The sequence below is a fragment of the Gavialis gangeticus genome, unplaced genomic scaffold (assembly GCF_001723915.1).
Source record: "Gavialis gangeticus isolate Ggan-Ray unplaced genomic scaffold, GavGan_comp1, whole genome shotgun sequence".
NCBI lineage: Eukaryota > Metazoa > Chordata > Crocodylia > Gavialidae > Gavialis > Gavialis gangeticus.
In genome coordinates, this window is record NW_017729022.1 from 170993457 (window position 1) to 171001322 (window position 7866).

A 7866-nucleotide genomic window follows, 5' to 3' on the forward strand; every position below is an offset into this window, starting at 1 on the left:
GCGCTCTGCAGCTGTGAATATTTGTTGTGTTATGACTACTGAATGCTTTTAGGGGCTTCATTGCGTGAAAAATGTAACTTCTGTACACACCCTAAGTCAAGTTCATGCCCCATGGAACAACAATAATATCATATTATAAATCTGAAGGTCTCTGGTTAATCACTCTGCTGCATAGCACAGGCATCTGAAATGCTGTGGTAATAGTAAGGATGGAGCTATGTACTTCTGCTGTTAAAAACACAGGCTCCTATCACTTGAGGGAAAGAGCCACTGTGAACTACATAAAGCCTGTATCACACAGCCAGGTAGATCTGATTCTATCCAGCAGAGTACGGTGACACACATATACCAACCAACTCTTTATAATTGAGTTGGGGGTGCAGCAGAGCAGCCAGCCTTGCATGTGCTTGGGTTTGTTCAGATACAAAGCACAGTCTGGAATGAATCATGCTGTGTGATTTGGAATAATGTAATGCATCACTGATCATGTTTTGTTTGCACTCCTGACTGAAATAAATATCCATGAAGATGTCGAATAAGACCCATCCACCATCACTCTCTGGGTGTGGCCCTCCAGCCACTTGGCAACCCATCTGACCATGTAGGAATCAACACCACAGTCACCTAATTTTTTAATGAGAATGGGGTGAGACAGTGTCAAAGGCTTTTCTAAAGTCCAGAAAGACTATGTTCACCGCGACACCTGCATCCAAGGATTTAGTGACCTGATCATAGAAGGCCACCAGGTTGGTCTGACAGGACCTGCCTCTGATTGTTCACTGTGGATTTACTCAGCCATTCAGAAAGGTCTTAGATTGCTGCTGGTTTTTCACTGCAGAAAAAACAGAGAATCAAGCTGGCAAGTCTAACAGGATGATACAGAATTTGGGTCTTTACTAAAATGGCTACATTGTTAAGTGCCCAAAAGTAATAAAAATATTCATAAAAATAAAAAAGCCTAGAAAATATTCCTCCTGCACTGTTTTATTTTATAGTGCTTCATCAAAATACAATTGTCCTTCAGCTCCTCCTCCAATCCTGGGACAATAAGATGTTTTATAGCTTTGTAGGTTTTAAAAAAAATCCAGTACTAGAAGCTATAATACTCAGATAACTCACTCTAGAAAGAAAGGAAATTATGTTCAAGGTGCTTTTCTCTGTAAGGTTTTCCACTTTTTTTGCATCTCGTAAATAACTGGTAAAGAATTTACCAGGTCAGCTGGGAGGAATAAGTAGAAATTCTAGAGTATAGGAATGGCTCAATAATACATCTCTTTCCAAGCACTGTTCTGTCTCCTAAACAAACCACGGGAAAGGAAAAAAAAATAAGAAAAATTTTAATAGTATGGATGGCTTCTCTTTGTCAGATGATGTATTTTGTCTCAACACTGCTGGTGGCACATATTATTTGGTTAGCTGCAGCTTGTGATTTTATGTATGTTAGAAACTTCCTGCCAGATTTTGAAGAGAAACGGTCAGGTTGATTTTGGCCCCAAATTTAAGTTTTGTAGAGAAAATATTTTGCCAAATCAAAAACTCAATAGAAAAGCTTTTAATTCTTCTACAAATAAAATTGTTGTTTTGTCAGGTATGCTCCCCCTCTTGTGGTTGCAGTTCTATCACTGCAGTCCTATTTTCTAGCATATTTTCAACCAAAAAGACAAAACAGACTAAAAACAAGAATAAAACCTAGCATCTAAATCCAAACATCATAAGCTGTGAAATGTGGATTTGATGTTTACTTGTGCTGATTTCAATATTTTAATGAATAACCTAACTTGGAAGGGTTTTTTTTAATCCATATGAATTTGAACCCCAAGAATGCTTCCTGAATGTATTATTAATCTCAAACAGGGGGAAAAAAATACCACCAATTTTGCTTACAGCTAGATTCTTATGGTATGGCCTGGACACAATCAGGGGAGTCTGAATACAGCAGCTAGGAAAATCAGTTCTGATAAAATCTCCTTTACTATCCCAAAACACACCCAGATATTGTTTGAAGTTTGAAAGGATTATTTTCCCCCGCCATGCTGTATTTTCAAATATACCTTGCAATCAGCCAGGAGTAAAGGCAGAAGTGTCAAAATAGATAAATAGTTTTCATGAGATCTTCCCCACAAGGAGAATGAGATAATGCAAGTCGCTGATTCTCTATACCTGTGCACCTCCAGATCTTTTACATCTGCACAGAATGGGTACAAATGTCCGCCAAATCAGGCTGATCATTTGCATTTGCTGTGCCCAAAATACTAGTCTACACTGAACCAAACCTTAAATGTATTTGAGGCTTGCTGAAGCCAGATAGATATCTTCCCACTTACACTAGGGTAAGTCAGATCTAATCCCACTGCAGTCAATAGAATTTCAGCATTGTAAAGCAGGTAGGCATACTACATGTGAGTCTAATTCTTTAGATTAGACTTTCTAGGCTGAGAATACCACAGAGAAATAAGAACAGGGAAAGATATCATTTGCATGTTGGAATGGGATGTGTGTGGCATTTTCCTACTTCAGATGATGCTACATGCAAACTGTCTATATACATCTACTGGGAGAAGTGGGACCAGACAGGAATTAAAGACAGAGCAGGGAGGTATTTATGCTTACAGAAAGCCATTGAAAATCATTCATAATCTAAAGCAGTGGTGGCCCTTCACTTCTTTTCAACAGCTGTACTTGATTATTTTCAGTGCAATACAGCCCTACAAAATATTGAGTTCTTTGTTTCTGCAGACAACACTTACTTCTGCCTTTGCAGTGATATTCTTCAGTTTTCTCTCAGTCATTTCTATTAGGGCTATGTGACGCTTCGGTCCCTGATTCTATTCAGCAAAGATTCAGCCCAATTCGGTGGCCAAATCTCCGAATCTGAACAGAATCAGAGGACCCTTTAATCTCACCGAATCAAATCAGAGAGATTTGGAATGATTCGGCAATTTGGACATAGACACAGCTTTTGATGTTTTTTACATACCTTTAGGTAACAGGCAGTTTGTGAACGCTGCGATGGCAGGGCACATGGAGTGTCTCACAGAAGTGCGGGGGGCTCCCCAGGCAGCCCAGCAGCAGACCCAGAAGTGGACCAGAAGCACTTCTTGTCCACTTCCGGGTCTGCCAGAGAGCATGCAGGAGACTCCCCCATGCCCCCTGGCTCAGCGACTGAGTCCCCCTGTGGCTGATCACCAAGCTGTGCATGGGGAGCCCCCTCCCCCCAACATGCTCCCTGGCAGACCTGGAAGTAGACTGGAAGTACTTCCAGGTTATCTCCCAAGCACGTGGAGGGCCCCCCCTCACTCCTGTGGGATGCTCCATCTGCCCCAGCATCACTGCATTCACAAGCTGCGCTGGTACCTTGAGGTATGTAGAAAAAACATTTAAAGCTCTGTCTATGTCCAAATCAGTGATTCTGACTGGTGCTGCGAATCAGCATCGAATCTTCAGATTCGGATTCAGCCGAATCGAATCAGGCTGAATCTGAATTGAATAGGGCCTGCTTTGCACACCCCTAATTTGTATGCCTGAAGGAATGTCCAATTATCCATAGAACACCTTCTGACAGCTCAGATTCATTACTAAGTTACTACATTTATATTTTTCATGTGCACAGGGCAATTGCTTGTATGAATGACTGCCAGCAATGTTTCAATAAATTATATTGAATGTTTAAAGAGTTCTAATTGTTACTTAGAAGCCCCCATGCCTCCCAAGCAAACCTAATTTTCATGGATGCTATTATTTTGGTCCCAAAGTTACCCATTTCACACAAACTGTGCATTTCCTCTTGCCTTTTATTGCTGAAAATTGTCTACCTCAGAAGTCAAGAATTAGGAGTCTGAGCTTTGCATACTATTAGAATGAATGAATTCGATCTCCGTGCATTTTGAGATTCCTCCACAAATTAGTTGCGTCCCTCATTTAGGGCACTGAAAAACATAACAGTTTGTCGCACAATTGGCCACTGAAAGAGTTCTATGGATGTACACTGAAAGAAGTGCACAGCTGCAGAGCACTTTAAAATGTCCAATTATGCAACAATCTGAAACCTTGTTGCATAAGTATTCAGATTAAGCCATTCCAAAGCATAATGCTTTCATTAACACCTGTCAGCACATGCTGGGAGCAGGACACAGGCACTGTCTTCAGATTGGGAGGGGGAGAAGTGAGGGGAGTTGCCCAGCCAGTGCTGGTGGATGGGAAGAGTGGATTGAGGCCCCCCTGAGGTAAAGGGCTCCAATCTACCCTTCCCGCCATTACCACCACCACTCCAAAGCAAACTGGAGAAATCTCAGAATGCACCCCACTGCCCTCCTCACCTCCTATCCTGAAATAGCACAGGAACTGGGAGATGGGGGAAGGGGGGAGGGTTGCTGGAGACACACAGCCTCTCTCCCCAGCTCCAAAGTGGAACTTGATCACCCACCCCACTCAATCCAACAGTGAGTGTCTCTTTGGTCAGGAGGGTCTGTCCAACTCATGGTGCTTTTTATGAAGCACCATGAGTTAGACCATGGAGCTGCATATCAGTATCCTCAGAGTCTTTGTGGCACATTACATTCCTCATTAGGGCTCTGACACGCTGGGTTGTATGTGTGCTGTGGTGACACACACCTGAGAAACACTATATCTGCTAGTAGCTGATATTATGTGGTTAGCAGCATCTATTGATTGGGTGTATGCGCTAGAAATCTCCTGACAGATTGATAATGATTTTAATTGCTAATAGCAGAACCATCCCAAGCATTCCTAGTAGTCAGGCCAAACTAAGTGTCTGCTCTCTGGTGAAGAAAGGGGTTTTAAGCAGCGCTCCTGTGTTCTAAAAAATATATTTATATAAAGGAAAGAAAATTACCAGAATTCAGAGAGACCAGATAACATTTTGGTTAAGGTCCTATACCTCAGAGTGCAGTTAAGTTCTTGGTTTTACCACCAACCTCCTTAAGGAAGTCAAATCTCTGTGCTTCAGGACAATAAAGCTTCCTTTTTCTATCACAGTTTGTCTGTCTCTTCTGATGTAGCTCAAAAGATCTGAAGGGCAGGGATTGTCCCTTGTTGTGTCCCATAGTGTCCCCATTCCTAGCACCCATGAGACTCCACTCTTCCTTGACCCTTTACATACTACAGTTATACAAAAATCAAATGGTTGAAGAGCAGACCATTCTTTTCAGATGTAGAGAGAAGCAAAGAATTAGAAACTATGGGCAGCCCAAACACAGAATGGGAGGGGAAGTGGAGGATTTCAAAAGAACTCTGCTCCCATTTTTTACAGTAATTTAGGGCCGTTTTTCAGTGGGCCCCAAGCCAATAACTCCTTTGGGTAATTTTTAAACCATCACCCAGATCATTAGTCTAGAAACCCAGGCTCTTCGCAGCCCTGCCTGTCCCTTGCTTAAGCATGTCATGTTTCCCCTCTGTGCTTTATGATGCAGATCAGAATTTTAAAAAAACCAATACTATCTCTCTGCTTTCACAATTTCACAGAAGGGTATACAAATATACAAAACAGGAAGAATGACTTTACCTATGCTGATCACTGACAGCTAGAAAGTGATATTTAGAAATTTGCTTTTAGAAATTGGCTAGTGGCAAGAATAGATATTACAATAAAACAATGGTCCAGGGGAACGGCAAGAGTTAATTGGTTTCTCAAGGCTGTTTGTGGTAAAGATTCATACTCTGAGCATTTTAGCATCCAAGAGTACAAGATTAGTAGACACACAGGCACATACATCCTGGGAAAGATGGAAACATGCAGTAACAAAACAACCACACTGCTCCCTTAGAACCGATAACAAGATAAGAATATGCATAACTAGCATCAGGTCACAATGACCAGCTCTAACATGGCAAAGAGACCCTGATTCCTAGGTTTTGGGGGAAATAACCAGATTAGGAGACTGGGAATGGCCAAATTAAGGTACTAGCAAATGATCAAATTAAGATGTGCACCTGATGAGTTTAAAGAAACAAAGGATTAGGCTGACAGGGCAGAATGAACAGCATGATGACCATAGGGAAACCAATCAATGGTACATGGAAATGAAGAGTTATCACGAGAAAAAAGAATAGAAAAAGGATGGATTTTTGGAGCAACATTGGGGCATTGGCCCCCAACCTCCCAGGCTGCTGATGTGCACACTGAGAAATTGATTCAAGCAAGAACCACAAGTGGCATTCACAGACTGGCCAAACATACCATCTCCTTGTGAAACTCTAAAACTGGTAAGTAGGACTGTGTAGTCATTTAGCTCATTTTGCTTGCATTGGTCTTATTTGCTATCACTGGATGCATCTACACATGTATTTACTCTGGCCCAGATTTACTATGGTGTAAGGTAAGCCAAATAAGGGGTTTTGGGTAGGTGTCTACAGATGTGAGGATTAGGGGAAAAATTTGCTCCCAGTTCCCTGAAGCCCAGTAATGGGCCCCTGCCACCACTGAGGGGAGCTCCAGTCTTCCCCTGGTCGCTAACCCAGGGGCTGGCAGGGCACACTGAGCCAAGAGACAGCTGTCTTCTGGCCCCAGGGGTCTGCATGCTGCCAGGCCAGGGACAGTGTCCACCTGCCCCTTGCTGCTAGTTGCCCCACTGACAGATCACAGCAGGGGCTGGGACCTGCTCCACCCCTGCAGCTCTTTCCAAGCCCCATGCCTCAATCACCTGATCAGGGAATGGGGCTGGGACCTGCCCCTGACCAGGACAGTTTCCAGCCAGCTCTGGGCTTCACGAAGAAGTCTGTACGTGCCACCTGGAGCTGGCTGGAGACTGCCCAAAACAGGACAGTCCCCAGCCACCTCCAGGCTGCACGTGCTTCCCCTGTCTTAGTCAGAGGCAGGTCCCAGCCAGCTCCAGGATGGGTAGAGAACTGTCCCCAAGCAAAGAGCTCCCAGCCCCTGCTCTGCAATCGCAATTGTCGTCACACAGTGGGGGCTGGGGAGCTTGTACCCAGCCCCAGCTTTGTGACTGCAGAGTGGGGGCTGGGAACAAGCTCCCAGCCCCTGCTCTGTGATCCAATTGGGGAGTGGGACCTGGAAGCTCCCTGCTGCTGGGGCAGAGGGAAATTGTCACAGAGCTGTGTGGGGAACAAGCTCCCCAGCCCCCTCCAGTAGGGAACTCCCAGCACCAGCTCCATGACCGCAGGGCCACTGCTGGGAGACTCTCATCTCCAAGACTGAACTTTAAGGTCGCAAGGCTCAGGCTGGGAGACCACAGAGCTCAGAAGACAAAGGTTTCCCAGCTCAGAGGGAAGGGTCTCCCAGCACAAGGTCTGAGATTGTGAAGCTTGGGCTGGGAGATAAGGGGCTCCCAGCCCCCACTCACGATCTAGGAGAAGGGGGCTTGGAGCACTCTGCTACCAGGGCAGGGGAGACAGTCCCCATCTGGGCATCTGTGGTAGAGCCCAGCATGGCAGCAGGCAGCTCCTGGGGGCAGGGAGCTATCTCCTACCCCATGGTGGATGGCTGACTGGGAGCAAATTTTGCTCTTGGTCAGGTGTCTACATGAGCACTACAGCACTGTGACTAATGCTGAGTAAATATGCTACTTACATTTGCAAAGTTGTGCACACATGGAACAAGATCTGAGTGAGGATTTAGTTAGGGAGCTTCTGGAGGGGCTGGACGTTTTTAAGTCAGCCGGCCCGGATGATCTTCACCCTAGAGTCCTAAAGGAACTAGCTGGGGTCATTGCAAGTCCCCTGGCACAGCTTTATGAACACTCGTGGTGCTCTGGAGAGGTGCCGGAGGACTGGAAGAGGGCCAACATGGTTCCCATCTTCAAAAAGGGGAGGAAAGAGGACCCGGGGAACTACAGGCCAGTCAGCCTTACCTCAATCCTGGGCAAGCTGTTCGAGAAAATTATTCTGGCA